At 38.4% G+C, this 16,952-nt stretch overlaps 1 non-coding gene across 1 annotated transcript; it reads right to left on the bottom strand.

Moving 5' to 3' along the window:
- Positions 1-16,352: 16,352 nt before the first annotated feature.
- Positions 16,353-16,459, bottom strand: LOC141669163 (small nucleolar RNA R71). Its single transcript, XR_012553454.1, has one exon. It is a non-coding gene; the product is annotated as a small nucleolar RNA R71 (small nucleolar RNA).
- Positions 16,460-16,952: the final 493 nt, after the last annotated feature.

The following is a 16,952-nucleotide window of genomic DNA, read 5'->3' as shown; positions in this document are numbered from 1 at the left end:
TGCTAAGGCAGATGCGCTATCAAAGTTTGCTTCATCTGAGATAGAAGAAAGTTCGGGAAGTGTGTACTTCCGTGTTTTGAAGACACGAAGCATAGATGTTAAGCTTGTGGCTCCCATAGGCCTGGGGACGTCATGGATTGATCCTATCAAGGCTCACATTCAAACCGGTTGGTTTCCAAGTGATGCAACTGAAGCACGGAAGTTAAATGTTCGAGCGCTAAGGTACTCTTTAATAGATGGGATTCTTTACAAAAGATCTTTCGTGGTTCCTTACTTGAGGTGTCTCAGGCCCGATGAGGCACGCTTGGCTCTTGAAGAAGTGCATGAAGGTGTTTGTGGACAACACTTGGGGGGCAGGGCCCTAGCTCATAAGATAACTCGTCTAGGCTTTTATTGGCCAGAAATGATGGCTGATGCCAAAGAATATGTGAAGAAGTGCGACCACTGTCAGAAGCATGCACCTGTTGTTAGACAACCTCCCGAGATGCTGACATCTATCAACTCGCCTATTCCCTTTGCTATGTGGGGAATGGATATTCTAGGGCCTTTCCCTATGGCCATGGCACAAAGGAAGTTCCTGATTGTAGCCATTGATTATTTCACTAAGTGGATTGAAGCCAAACCCTTGGCCAAAATCACAACTAAACAAGTTGCACAATTCCTGTGGGAAAACATTATGTGCCGATATGGAATTCCCCGTGTCCTAGTCACCGACAATGGAACGCAGTTTAACAATGAGGAATTCAAGAAGTATTGTGAAGAAAATGAAATTGAGTTACGGTTCACCTCCGTGGCTCACCCACAAGCCAATGGGCAAGCAGAAGTAGCAAATCGAATAATCCTGGATGGACTAAAGAAGAGGATCGAGAAGTCAAGAAATAATTGGGTGGATGAGATACTTCCCATATTGTGGGCCTATAGGACTACTTGTAGAGTCACGACAGGAGCAACTCCCTTCATGTTGGCGTATGGGGCAGAAGCAGTAGTTCCAGTGGAGATATCACATTCCTCTCCAAGGATTCAGGCTTTCAATGCCGAGGAAAATGAGGAAGGACAAAGGTTGGATCTAGACTTAATCGATGAAGTGCGAGATGAAGCACATGCAAAGATAGTAGAGTATCAGAAGAAGGCTTCATTCTACTACAACTTAAGGGTTAAAGAAAGGTTCTTTAAACAAGGTGACCTAGTCTTGAGGAAGATAGAAGCTTCTGGGGTAGGACAGAAAGGGAAACTTGCCCCAAATTGGGAAGGGCCGTACAAATTCAAGAGCGTTCAGGGTAGAGGAACCTACAAGCTGGAGACTATGGATGGTTTTGAAGTTCCGAGAACCTGGCACGCACAAAACCTGAAGGTTTACTACGTGTAAGATAGTCAAAGTATGATTCTCACTTGTCATTGTGACAAGTAGGTTTAAAAGCACCTTGAAGCTTTGTTTGCATAGGATTTTTATTTTCTAGCTATTATTGATCAGGGTCGAACCCATATTATGTAAGGTTTTGGAAAACCAGACTTGAAATTGAAGAGTTCGAAATTATTTCAACCTATGGATGTTTGAGTTGTGATAATACTTGTGTGGCCCATTAGGGCAAGTTTGAATATTAAAGTATCGGAAAAATAAAGGAGAGAATGCGAATAAGGAAAGTAGCATATAAAATAGCCCCGGAGGGTAATAAGTTTTAATACAAACAAAAGCCAGACATAAGTTAAGGATAAAATTACAGAATAGAAAAACTACTCCTCCATGCGGGAGCCTTCATTCTCTTGCTCCTTATCAGCGCCTTCAGCATCCTTCGCAGGAGAAGCGGGAGGAGAAGCAGTGTTAGGATCCAAGATGCGATCATCTGGCTGAGGGGAGTTGAAGAGGGCGTCTATGCTGTCCTCCGACTCAGCCTGCTCGGGACTTATAAAGTCCTTAGGGTCGACTAAGCCCGGGTGCTTCTCAGAAACCGCCTTTACGGCCGCATCCCATCCCTGAGTAAACTGTAGGGAATAAATACCCTCATCATGAATCTCCATGAGATTCTTAAACTTGTCAGAATCCATGTAGTCATCAATGAGCATATCCTTATCGCTCCTAAGTTTTACCAGCTCGGAATGAGCCTTAGCCAGCTCCTCTTTCTTCGTGTCCAGCTTCTTCTCCAGGACCTTGGCTCTCTCTTCCCATTTCTTCATCTCCTTCTCAAACCCATCTGAGTTACCCTTCCAGGACCTAGCCTGGTGGAGGGCCGCCTGGAAGTAGGTATTACTCTGCAAAGAAATATGTATTAGTTAGCACAAGTTCGTTGAAATACGAGAAAGTTGGGATTCAAAGAAAAAGAGAAAAAAGAAAGTTACCGCATCTTGGGCTTGAGAACCCAGAAGCTCAATAGTCTCGATATCACTCCCCGTAACAATGTCAGTAAAGTCATGGGGAGTGATGGAATGGTACGACCAATCCTTAGCATGTTTGGTGGATCCAACCACCGTATCGCTCCTCCTGAAGCCCCAGTTAGGCCTGAAGGAATGTGCCTTAAGTGGAGGATCCACATCGTCCCCCAACTCGACCACCGGGACATGGGGCTTAAGAAAAGAAGGACCGTCAGGTTTGCTCCTGGGGTCCTTGTTTAGCTTGGCCCTCTTCTGGCGGCCTGACTCCCCTTCCTTGGGCCTGTTGACATTATTGATGGCCTCGCAAGCTGAAAAAGAAAGATAGAAAGAATATTAAATTGCAGGAGAGGTACAACGTTACAATTAAAGGGAAGGAAAAATGGTTATCCAGTTATAAACTTACCCTTATCACTGGCCTGAGAGAGACCGACTTTCTTCAAGGAAAACTCCTCTAAGAGGGTCCAGGTGTCTGTTTTCCCATCATCTGAAATTAAGGCTTGGTAGGCCACCTCCTCCTCATCAGATAATCTGATGCTACCTGGACTCCCATCTGACACTTTGCAAAAGGGCCTACGAAAGAGTGTGGCCCAATCACCCCCAGCCCAGGTCAGCCTCACAAACTCGTCCCTCCATTTGGGGTTGTTCTCAACTATGGAATTACTATCAAAGATATGAGGGATTTTGGGCCGTTGACGAATTAAAACCCAACCTGGTTGACTCATGGCGCTGTTATAGAATTGGAAAACTTTCCTAAAGACAGCTACGGAAAGAGGAAAATTGTTTCTAAGACAAAGGACCATAAAACAGATAATGTTCCTCCAAGCGTTAGGAGGGAGTTGACAAGGGTTAATTTGTACATCGGCAAGCAAGCGAGGAATAAATTCATGGAATGGGAACCTAAGACCCGCGGTCAGGGCTCCTCGATAGATAAATAAAGTATCCCCCTCCCAATTATAAGTCCTATCCCCGGGGGCGGCTGGAGTGATCCTAAGGTGGGGTGGAAGTCTGTACAGGGTGTTCATGGACTCTATCCTACCATCTAACTCATGAAAGGTGTTACCATGGTTATACGAATCTAACTCAGATAGAGAGGGATATTCATCACCTCTCGAGTTAATCATATCAAGTAGGGAAGTATATGGAGATTGAATTTGAATGTTTGTACCTCTCTTAGAGATATTCATCTTCTGCAAACGAGCCAAGTCACGATCCGCCATTGATATGCTTCGATTGAAGGCTTGAAACCCAGAAAAACCTGAGAAAGGTGGAGTTGCGGTGGCTGAGGACGCCGGAAATCGCCTTCTCAAAGGAAGAACTCTAGAGAGATTTATGAGAGAAAATGAGAAATGTGAAGTGAAGTGAGGATTCTCACTTCACACTACACTTATTTAGGAGAAAAGCTCGGAATACGAGGCATTTCTATGCCCATTTAGCCAGGCCCAACCTAAAAGCCCATCTACCAGAAATATCAGGAATAATCTAGAAGCTACTGTGGAAAATGAAGGGTCGAATATCGACCAGAATTTTAAAATGGTTCGATCAGAGTCCTAATCGACAAAGAAAAAAATCCTAATCGATACTTCAATCGATCAAGAGGGAAGAAACCTATTAAGTTCGATCAGAGTCCTGATCGACGCCAAACAGAATCCTGATCGATACTTTATTCGAACAGAAGGAAAGAAATCCCCTAAGTTCGATCAGAGTCCTGATCGACCCCAAAAAGGATCCTGATCGATATCTCATTCGAGCAAGAAGGAAAAAAAACACTAAGATCGATCAGAGTCCTGATCGACACAGAAGAGAATCCAGATCGGTATTTCATTCGATCAGAACGGTATAAAGCCACCTAGTTCGATCAGAATCCTGATCAAAATCGATCAGGAATTCTGGTCGATTAAGCCCATGTTTCAGTCGACTAAAGTGTCACTTTGAAGGCCAGTTCGATCAGAGTCCTGATCGAAATCGATCAGGAATCCTGGTCGATTCCGCATAGATCCTGATCGAAGATCACGTCGACCAGAATGTTAGTTCCTGAGCTAGTTCGATCAGGATCCTGATCGAAATCGGTCAGGAATCCTGATCGATTTTTTATACGTCCTGATCGAATTTAAGGCAGAAAATTAGGGAAAAATCCAGAAATTACGGATAAATCCCAGAAAATTAGGGGAAAATCCAGAAATTAAGGATAAATCCCAGAAATTAAGGATAAATCCCAGAAAATTAGGGAAAAATCCAGAAATCAAGGATAAATCCCAGAAAATCAGGGAAAAACCCAGAAATTAAGGGAAAAATTTAGGGAAAAATTCCTGGAAATTAAGATAATTCCTGAATTAAAGGAAAAGTCGTTGTAAATGTGTAGGTCACTCCACACTTTACGCAAAAACGAAACCCTGTAAGGGAATGAATAGACTTAACTTCTGCGAAACCTAATCAATGTTTCCAAAAGTTGGGGGGCAAATGATAGGGATAAATAAATCCTGATTGTATAATTAAATATTGCAAGGTGTAGGGCTGCAAGGCCCAATAAGAAGATGTATGACATTCAGACCAAGAAGGTCAACACATTGATCAGGCCTGATGGACCAGATCAGGCCTGATGGAACAAAGAAGGCCCAAAAGCCCTGATTATTTATTAATTTCGTAATTAATAAATAAAGGAGGAAAACAGCTATTAAGATAAGTCCTAGTGGGGATATAAATCCTTGTAGATTGGCCTCAAGGGGACCTAAAAGGATAAGGAATCAGTTTCCTACTATCTAGGACTCCAAAGTCCATTCTAATTATGAGACTTGCCCACCAAGTCTCCTATACCAAGTCCAATTCAAGGAGTCTCAACATCTATATAAGGGATCTCGTCCCACAAATCAGAACTACGTTTTTTTGGCTTGATTCTCTAATTCACAGAGATACGTAGGCATCTCGTAAAGGCAGAATTAAGCTACGAAACACGAGAGCAGCCATTAAAGGCCTTGAGCTCCCGAATCTTAGTAATAAATACAGCAAATAATAACCTTAGTTTTTTATCCATAACACCAAGGAACCTAGGTCTCATAAAAATTCCAAACATGTCATGCGGCGCTTTCCTCTGATTAGGGAGATTGTTGAAAGAGGAGATGTCAACGTCGAGAGAGTTGACACACATAACAACGTAGCAGACCCACTCACAAAGCCACCTTCTCAAAGTCACTTTGATCGTCATAAAGACGAGATGGGTATTAGATACCAGAGTGATTGGCTTTAGTACAAGTGGGAGATTGAAAGAGATATGTCCTAAGTCCAATCATGTATAAGAATTTAGGAATAACTTTTATGTAATCTATTTTGATTTTATTGATATTAATAAAAGACTTGTTTTGTTTTTATTGTGGGCTCTATCTATTTAAATGTTTAAATAAGATATACCACAGTTTAGAGTAAAGCTTTTTATGGATTGTGATGAGATCATAATAATGAGACCTAAAAGATGATAACTCTAAACTTAAATAGTTCCTGGTCGTAGGATTACTAATTGGTAATTAATAATCCGCAAAGATCGGTATATACTATGCTTGCTTCATTATGAAGGATGTCTGTTCTCATAGACATTTGTGTGGTGACACTATAGCTAGTATCTAGGTGCTTATTATAGAATAAGTTCACTGAACATGACTCACACAGCTGAACAACTGATGGAGTTCACTCACGTGTCAGCAGTTGTTCACATAGTGATAGTTGTACAAGTATCCTTAGACTTGAGGTCATCATAGTCATCTTGTGTACACTGAACTATGCTTTGGTTTAGTTCTTAGTCTCAAGGGACAATTATAAGGGCTCTACTGGGTATAGGAATTTGCACACGAAGATAGTGTATGATCAATAAAGGATCTACCCCTTCCAGTGTAGGAAGAGAATGTTCAATGCTGATCCACTTATGTTAGTTCAGGAATCTCTGGCCAGAGTGAATGAAATTAGAAAGGAGTTTCTACTTTATATTAAATAGAACTAAGCATAGTGAATGGGAAAGCAAGTGATTAAATAAGATAGGCTTGACATAAGTTCCATGCCTTGTATTTAATCGTGACATTGCAGGGTAGAAGGAATTAATTGTACGGTAACTACTCACTGAATAGGTTCTTGGTATTCTAAACAGTGAATTCGTATTATCCGGATAGTCGCGATATGCTGAGAAGTATCCCTCACGATGTAGAATAAATATGATTAATTAATTAATCATATTTAATGAATTAAAGAATTTGTATAAATAATGATAAAATAGTTTTATTATTATTTATTTCTACTACCGGCTTAATATTGAACATACAGGGTCATACCATAAAAGAGAATGATTTAATGGTGGAGGAATTAATTAATAATGGCTGATAATTATTTATTTATGAAATAAATAATTAATTGGCAAATTTAATAATTGATTAAATGAGATTTAATTGATTATAAATTAATTAAGAAAAGGTTCTTAATATTATTAATTAAGAATTTAATTTTTGGAAATTAATTCAAGAGAGAGAATTATTTCTAAAGTGTTTAGAAAAAGGATTAATAATTAAAAGGTGTTTTAACTATTAATGAGAATAATAAAGGGTTAATAATAATAATGTTTTATGGGAAAATTTTGCCTATAAATATACTATTATAGAACCTATTTTTGCCTCAACCAAAAAGATTTACAAAACCCTAATTCTCTCCATCTCCTCCTCCTTCATTATATCATTTTCTTGGTGAATACCGGTGGAGTGCTTCACACTTGAGGAGCGACTGCTAAGGATCTCCGTTCATCGTTTTTTGATCGCCATTAAAGACCTCCATCTTTCCATTAACGTAAAGCTTCTTAAGGTAAACATACTGAACTACGAATTAAATATTATTTTTCGCATGGATCCTGCGGAGGGTTTCGGGTTTTTTAAGATTTAAATTTACATTTTCGCTGCGTTTATGTGCTAAAAACCCTTCAATTTCTTCACTAGAGAACTCTGAGATATCGATAAGTCAAAATATCACTAGAGATCTCTGAGATATCGACAAGTCATTGCTATACTAGAGAACTCAGAGATATCGATAAGCCAAAATGGAGACATGAAGATGAGAGACCTCGACAAGATAAATTCTCTTATAGAAAACTCAGAGACTTCGATAAGTCAAACAAGCTATAGAGCAATTAGAGATCTCGATAAGTCACCATACTTATCGAGATGTCGAGTTCTCTATATGACAAACTGGAGATCTTGATATAAAACTCAAGTACAGAATGTAGATCAGTTAAAAATCCAAGATTATCAATCAACAAACAAATCAATCACTAATTTGAAAAGCCTACAAAAAGCATCTTGAAGAGTATAAGATCAAAGGCCAAGATTTACTGACAAAGTAAAGCCACAGACATGCACGATTTACAAAGATACATTAAGCCAGAAATAGAAATTTTGGTTAACTTAAAGTGGGGTTTAGTACATACTATTGCATGCTGTGTAAAATCAGTGTTTACTGTTCTATAAAGTAAACATTGGATGGTTTGTTTTAGTTATAACAAATAGATCTAAAAATCTTGTAACTCTCAAGAGAGAAGTTGAGTTCTTTATCAACAAAGAACCCATAAATTTTGAAGCAAGACATACTTGATTTTAATATAAAATTAAGTGAGTTTTGAAAGATAGTGTATTTATGTGCATATTTTATTATTCCTGTTAAAGCATATTATCTCTACAAGACATATTACTTTGTTCACCATTTACAAAATTTCAACAAGCCATTAAAATTGTTTAAAACACATTCATCCCCCCTCTGTGTTGTATTCATTCCCTAACAAGTGGTATTAGAGCAAAATCTGAAAGCAAACAGATTAAAGATCTTGGAAGAATGAATACACAGAAGCTGAGCAGTATCAAAATCCCCACCTTTGACAGATCTAACTACACACTATAGAAAAAGAAAATGCTGATGTTCATCAGGATGGCCAATCCATTATACATTCAGATCCTCAAGAATGGGCCTTTCAGTCCCATTGTAAGAGTTGAGGAATCTACAGATGGAAACATGGTCATTCCAGCACATTATATTCCTAAAGATCCTTCAGAATATAATAAAGCTGAAAAAGAAAAGGTCTCTCTGGATAATGGCTTGCAGCTGATCTTAATAGAGTCACTTGACAATTTAATGTACAACAACATTGTCAACTGTGACACAACCAAACAAATCTGGGAGAAAATAGAGATCTTATATGAAGGAACAGAGGAGCTTAGGTCAAACCAAAGGAGGATTCTGGTTTCTCAGTATGAAGGGTTTATGGCTAAACCAAAGGAAGGAATCACTGAAGTTTTTGAAAGGTTCAATAAATTGATAAATGACTTGTAGCTACATGATAAATATTATGAAGATGAGGAGGTTAACCTAAAGTTTCTGCTAGCTCTTTCTGACCATCTGGAATAAAAAATATCAGCTATTAGAGAAGTAAGAGATTTAAGCAGAATAACTTTGGAGTTCTATATGGAATCTTGAAAACTTATGAACTTGAAATGCTGCAAAGAAAGTCAATGAAAGCACACCATAGTCATGTTATTGATGGTTCAAGTGCTTTGATTGTGAATGACAAAGAAGAAAGTGAATATGAGCAAGATTATCAAGTTCCAATTGTTCAAGCTATGGAACAGAAGAACAAATGACCTCAAAAGCAAGTTGTGTTGGAGCTGGAGGAAGATGAATATTACACGCTGGATGAGCTAGATGAATTGGATCAATCCATGGCTTACTTGGCTAGGAAATTTTCTAACATAAGAGTCAAGAAGCCAAAATTCTTCAAAAGCAAAGGACAATCTTCCAACAGCAACAATTGGAAACCAAAAGCTCAGTATAATTCAGCTAGCAAAGGTGGCTACAAAACAAGATATGTGGACAGATCAAAGATAAGGTGCTCCAATTGTGATGAGTTGGGTCACTTTGCTACTAAATGTAGAAAGCCTAAGAAGGTGAAGAAGGATAAAGCTTACTTGGAACTGGAAGCAAAGTATGAAGCTCTCTTGAAGAAACATTCTGGAAAAGTCTATATTACAGAAGGAGAGAGTTGGGATGATACTGATATTGATGATGAGGATGAAGAAGTTGGAAACTCTGCACTTATGGCTTTTGAGCATGGAGAAGCATCCACTTCAAAATCAAAGGTACCAACTCTAACCACTACTTATTTGAATGCTAGTCAATATAAGGAGACTGTGAAAAAGACGAGTGTAGAGATGTTTCATATACATACTAGCTTAGTAGCAGCTACTGAGGAAGTCAGTAGGCTAATAAAAGCTAATGAGAAGCTTGAGAGTGAGAAGAAAAAGATGGATCTACTGCTTGTGGTGCTTGAATCAGTCAAGCAAGAAAATGAATATCTGAAGAATAAGCTGAAGTGTGCAAGTGAGATTGAAGCTGTGTTAAGAGAAAAGATTGAAAAGAATGAGGTGAAACTGAAGTCATTCAGGAATGCATTTGAGTTGGTTGGTCAGTACCATGAGAAGAACAAGCCATGTGCTAACATATTTATTGGTCTTGATTATGATGCTTTGAATATCAATAAGAAAGTTGTAGGTGATAAAGGAAAAGCAACAGAGATTGAAGATGTCCCAGCTATGCTGAGAAAGGTTGGTTCACCTATGTTCAAAGCATGTGAAATAAATTTCAGTGAAGAAGAGTTGATCATAAAGCAAGAAATTGCTGATGAAGACAATGAGAAGAAAAATGCAGAAACAACTCTAACTTCCAAAGCTGAAAAGAAACCCATGGTCAACCAAGATTCCAAGACACTTGTCAAGGAAACATAAACTGAAGATGCAAGAAAGAAAAAGAAGAATAGAAATGGAAAGATAGGGATAAACAAGAGAAATAATTTTGCTTATGTTGCAGATGCTCCAAGAAAATAATGTCAAAAATGTGGCTCTGTTAATCATCTAACTCAACTTTGCAAAAAGGTTGTTAGTAAGCCAAGAGTGGGAGCATGCAAGTATAATGAAGCAAAAACTGAAGATCTCTACTCATTATGTGATAAGTTTGATTGCATACCTTGCAACATGAAAGTAATGACAAGTTGCCACAAGCTGAGAGTTGATCTTAAGGAAATCAATATTGAATCTTCAGCTAAAAATGACAATGCACATCATTCAATAAACTCTATTTTATCTGAATCATCAAACTCTACCTATATCAAATATGTTAACAAGAAGAAAGTACCCAACACTGCTTGGGTTGCTAAACACACTTAAACTCATCGTGTGCAGGGCATAAAGAAGAAAGTCATATGGATCATAGATAGTGGATGCTCAAGATATATGACAGGTGATATGGCCCTGCTATCACAGTTTGAGGAGAAGGCTGGCCCATTAGTGACCTTTGGAGACAACAGCAAAGACTTCAAAATGGGATATGGCAAATTGATCTCTGGAAATATTGTCATTGAAGATGTAGCACTGGTAGTTGGTCTTGAAGTGAATCTTCTCAGTGTCGGCCCATTTGCAGATAAAGGTTTCAAGATTTTATTTAACAAAGAAGAATGCACTTTCATCAACAAGAAAACTGGTGAAGTTGCTCTAAGAGGAGCAAGGAAAGGAAGCTTATTTGTTGCAGACTTGGACTCAGCAAATGAGGATGGAATTTGTTGCTTCTATAACAAGGCATCTGCAGAGCAAAGCAAACTATGGCATAAGAAGCTATCTCACTTGAATTTCAAAGCAATCAATACTCTAGTCAAAAAGGAGCTAGTGAGAGACATGCCTAATCTGGAATTTTCTCAAGATGAAGTCTGTGATGCTTGTCAAAAAGGAAAAATAAAAAGATCAAGTCACAAAAGTAAAACTGTGATTTCTATAAGTGCACCTTTACAACTTATTCACATGGATTTATTTGGACCAGTTAATGTCCAGTCAATTTCAAGAAAAAGATATGCACTGGTGATGGTGGAGGACTACTCAAGATATACATGTGTAGAATTTATGTACTCTAAAGATGAGACTCTACACATCATAATTGAGCACATCAAGAAGATTGAGAAGCAGGCTGAAGATCAGAATTGCGTGAAAAGATTGAGGAGTGATAATGGAACAAAATTTAGGAATGCAGCCTTAACTGAATTCTACAAAGACAAAGGCATTGTTCAAGAATTCTTATCTGCTAGAACACCTCAACAAAATGGGGTAGTTGAGAGAAAGAACAAAACACTAGTAGAGGCTGCTAGAACAATGTTGCAAGATGCAAAGTTGCTAAATAGTTTTTGGGAAGAAGCTGCGAACACTGCATGTTATACTCAAAACGGATATCTCATTAACAAGAATCTTGGAAAAACACCCTACTCAATCTTGTCTAAAAGAAAGCCTATTGTGAAGCATCTTCATGTGTTTGGAAGTAAGTGATATATTTTTAAAGACAACTCTTAATATGTGGGAAAATTTGACTCTAAAGTTTGAGGGAATTTTTCTGGGATATTTATTGGAAAGAACTGCCTACAGGATCTATGTGCTTGAAAAAAAGAAAATTATGGAAAGTACAGATGTTAATTTTGACGATGACAAGTGCCCAGACTTGGAATGCCTTGATGAAAATGAAGCAGAAGCCCTAAAGTTTGAAAACCTCAACATTGGTAGTGATTCTGATGATGAAGCTGAAGTCAACATAAATCATAGAATAGATGGAAAGTCAACTGAACAAGTGAATCAAGAGAATGGTCATCTCAGGGGGAGAAAGAGAGGAAAGTTCTGCAAGTCATGCCAATGGTGAGGAAAACACAGAAAACTCAAGTCAACAAACTCACACCAGAAAGTGGGATAAAAATCACACTAGAGAAGCAATAATTAGTGATCCAACTGCTAGAGCGAGGACTAGAAGTGCAACTGTAAATGAATGTCTTCATTCATGTTTTCTGTTAAAAGTTGAGCCAAAGAAAACTGAGGAAGCCCTTCTTGATCCTGATTGGATATCCGCTATGCAAGAAGAGCTAAATCAGTTTGAAAGGAACAAAGTTTAGAAATTGGTTCCTGAACCAAAGAACATGAGTATAATTGGAACAAAGTGGGTGTACAGGAACAAAATAAATGAAAATGGAATAGTTACCAGAAACAAAGCAAGGTTGGTTGCAAAAAGCTACTCACAGGAAGAAAGAATTGATTATGATGAAAATTTTGCTCTAGTTGCAAGACTTGAAGCAATAAGGATTTTTCTAGCATTTGCTGCACATTCAAATTTCAAGGTATATTAAATGGATGTGAAGAGTGCATTCCTTAAAGGTGAGTTGAAAGAAGAGGTTTATGTGCAACAGCCGCCTGGCTTTGAAGATCCAGAATTTTCAAATTTTGTATATAAGTTATTCAAGGCTCTCTATGGTCTAAATCAAGCACCTAGAGCTTGGTATGACACACTGTCAGAATTTTTAATTAAGCATGGATTCACTAGAGGTACTATTGACAAGACTCTCTTCTACAAGAAGCATGGTGATGATATGATATTAGTTCAGATCCATATGGATGATATTATCTTTGGTTATAGTAATGAAAATCTTGTCCGAGACATACTTTGTAGGGGCTCTTACTGCTAATCCTGTGCTTTACTTGGATGTGTTAGGGGATTTCTGGAATACAGCAGTCAAGAACAATTGTGCATGAGAATCAGGCTACATCAATTGTGATAAATGGTACAATCAAGGGCCAACAGGTGGAGATTTTTGAGAATGATGTCAACATGGCATTAGGCATACCTACTGACAAGCTGGTGGAGGCTATAACTCAGGATGAGCTTTATGAATTAATGGACTTCATCAATTATTCATAGAAGATTAATCTATCAAGCATGAACAAAAAGAACATGAGGAGAGGGTGGTCCTTTATTTTTAATTCAGTGATAAGGGCTTTCACTTGCAGAAAGTCAGGGTTTGATAACATCTTTAGTGTTGTCCAGAAGTTGGTCTACTCAATGATTCACAACAAACAGATCAATGTAGCACACTACATATTGTGATATTGGAGGATTTGAGCACCAGGCTAACAATGCCATTAGCATCAAGATGTAAGAAAATTTTTCTTCCTAGATTCATTATGTCTACTTTAAACTATAAAGTTAATGACATACATATGATACATGGTGTAGATAGATCATTAATAAGTAATTTGTAAGCATGTTGGAGAAATTTAGGACTTATCATTACCCCATGCCTGACATGAGGACAAATGCTCAATCTAGTACAGTAATGGTCCCTGAACCTGTGGAAGTACAAACACAGGAATACCAACAAGGACCTTCCAATGCTGAGACCATTTATTATATACCAATAGCAGCTAGGAAACCAACCACTTCATCATCCCAAAAGGGTGAAGTGAGTAAAAAGAAGAGAAATCAGGCAAACCTACCAACTATATCTGAGAGTGTTGAGGAACAAACACCAACAGAGTCACCCTTAGTCAGAAAACCAAAGAAGGTTAAAAACTTGGAGTTGACCACTCAAGACACCTCTGCATCCTCTCAAAAGGATGTAGTTGTAAATGAGGGACTTAAAACAGACTCTAGAGGCACCCTCTCAAAAGGATGTCTCTATTGAAAAGAGCATTAACCCAAATGCACCCTGTAAAGAGTCTCCACAACCATCACTTGAGCAAATTCAAGTGTATGGAATGAGAAATAAGGATGGCACACACAAGGAGAGCACATCTCTTGAAGCTCCCTCATCTATTCAGGGGGAGCTGCCAACACTCAACACTGAAATTCAAAATCTTATCTCTAAAATTTCTTCTTCTCACACAACACCTGAATCTAATTCCCAGGTACAATCCAACTCAAGTGACTTGGTTCAAGAAACCTTGCTCATCACCCAGACACCAAATTTAGATGGTGAGAGGCTACTAGCTGGGGTAGACCTTTGTTGAGTGGCATTTATGATACTTTATAACGCTCCATTAAGCTTTGAATTGGTGTATTTGTACTCAAGTTGTTGGTATTTTAATGTTTTCTCTAGTTTTTTTGCATTTCAGACATTAATCCGGAATTCAGGTGAATTAGCATTGATTTGATGCTAATATGGTGTTAAGATGGTGTACAAGGAATAAAGGCTCGTAAAGACCAACTCATTGCAACAAGAAAAGAAGGAAATTCCAGTTTTTCCAGAAGACCGGCGCGCCCGCGCTGTGCTAGCGCGCGCCCGCGCCCGAGAAGCAGAAAGACAGAGCACCCGCGCTGGTGAAGCGTGCGGCCGCGCCAGGTCAGGAATTCAGTTTCCTTTTTCAATTAGAAGACTATTTTTCTGGGCTTTTGGATTAATTGGGATGCTATTTAAAGACAGTTAAAAGACATTTTTCATAACGGAGCTCAAGGAGAAGACAACAAGAAGACCTATAGCACAATTCAATGAAGGTGAAGAAGATCTAGTTTATTCTTGTGAATCTTTGTTCTAAGTTGTAATATTGGATTCTCGTTTCTTGTTTTGTTGAACCTAATACTCTGGATTATGTACTTTATTTTATAAAGACTACGTTTATTATACCATGCTTTCATCAGAACCCACGTTGACGATGAGTCCGATTATGGGCTAATCGTTATCGTGGGGTTCTAGCGGATTTATTTATGGATTTCTTTAGTTAAATTATTTCGATACCTTAGTCTGTGGTGATTGTATGATAACCTAGTATTGGTTGTGCTTATTCATCTTATGAGTGTCCCGAACTTATAAGTTAGTGTGTTAATCTTTAATGAAGCGACAATGAATTTAAGGATTTAGAACTTGCCATGCTAGCATAGGTTCATGTATTATTGTTATGCATGATTCATAGGTAATTTTAACCATCTTACTTGCCCTATGTAATCATGATAGATAACTTGTGCATTAAACCGTTATGTTGTCAAATTCTATAGACATATAGGGTCTCAATACAATTGGTGTCTATTCAGCTTCTATCTCTTTTATGGATGTCTGGTAGTATGGTATTCGTATAATGGAAGTTGGCATTTATTAGTTTCGTGTTATCTAATTAGTGTCATCGCTATTGCAGGCTAAGGTATGAACGAAAAGGCTATTGAATGAAGTATTTAATGAAGTTAGAATCCCATATTTGTGTTATATATTATTCAACTCTTTTTAATCTCTTAGTTAATATTCTCTAGTATAATTCTCAATAGTTAATCGTAGTATAATCAAAACCCAAAGTGTTATTCGTCTTAGCATTGAATAATAGCCATATCATTGTTGCATAAGTGCATAAATCACAAAGTTAACCTAAACCAGTCTCTGTGGGAACAAACTAGAAATAATTTTACATTACTTGCGAACACTTATACTTGCGTGAATTATTAGCGCGTGTTTAGCGACTAACAAGTTTTTGGCACCGCTGTCGGGGACTCAGTGTTAACGTTTAGTTTATGTGTTTGTCATCGGTGATTGTTAAAGTTCATTGACTCGGACATTGTTACTTACCTACTCTTTTCCTTGTCATGTTTCAGTACTCTAGCGAGCGTGTATGCATACGCGTTCGCGGGCTCGTAAGAGAACTCTAGATCAAGCCGAGGAGGAAGCTGTAGTGATTCGAAGGGAAGTTTTTGAGGACAAAAAGAAAGTGAAAGAAGAAGAGAAAATTGAGGAACCAGCTTTAGTAGTAATGGGAGATCAAGCAGAAAATCTGAAGGCTTTGATGGACTATTCTCAGCCTAAGATCAATGATATTCAGTCAAGAAACATCAGACCAGCCATCGCGGCTAATACCTTTGAGATCAAGTCGAGCACGATTCAGATGATACAAAACTTAGTTCAGTATGGGGGTTCTCCTATAGAAGACCCCAACATGCACATTAGGGATTTCATCGAGATCTGTGACACTTTCAAGTTCAATGGGGTAACTGAAGATGCTATCAAACTGTGACTCTTCCCATTCTCGCTGAGGGATAAGGCAAAGTGTTGGTTACATTCTCTACCACCAGGGTCTATCACCACATGGGAGGATCTTGCTCAAAAGTTCTTAACTAAATTCTTTCCTATGGCAAAGTCTGCTGCAATCAGGAATGCTCTTACTCAGTTTGCTTAGCAAACTGGAGAATCTCTGTGTGAGACTTGGGATCTCTACAAAGAGATGCTAAGGAAGTGCCCACACCATGGCATGCCTGATTGGATGATTATAAACTATTTTCATAATGGTTTAGGTGCACAGTCGAGACCTATGCTTGACGCAGCGTCTGGTGGAGCGTTGTGGGCCAAAAGCTATAATGAAGCTTATGAGTTGATTGAGCTAATGGCAGCTAATGAATACCAGATCCTACGTAAAGAATGTTACAAGGCATGTTAGCAGGAATTCTGGAAGTGGATACAGCTACTGCTATAGCTGCTCAACTTCAAGTTTTGATGATGAAAGTGGACTCTTTGGCTAATTATGGAGTTAATCAAATCACTAGTGTATGTGAGCTTTGTGCGAGGGCACATGAAACTGAGCAATATGCTATTTTTAGCGAATTAGCTCAATTTGTGAGCAACTTTCAGAGATCACAGTAGCAAGCTCCCGCCACTTATCATCCCAACAACCGCAATCATCCTAACTTTAGCTGAAGCAACAATCAGAATACGGTGCAACAACCTTATCAGCCATACACAGCAAAGC

This window comes from Apium graveolens, chromosome 6 (genome assembly GCF_009905375.1).
Source record: "Apium graveolens cultivar Ventura chromosome 6, ASM990537v1, whole genome shotgun sequence".
NCBI lineage: Eukaryota > Viridiplantae > Streptophyta > Magnoliopsida > Apiales > Apiaceae > Apium > Apium graveolens.
Note: the sequence above shows the minus strand (reverse complement) of the source record. Positions and strands in the feature narration are given on the sequence as shown.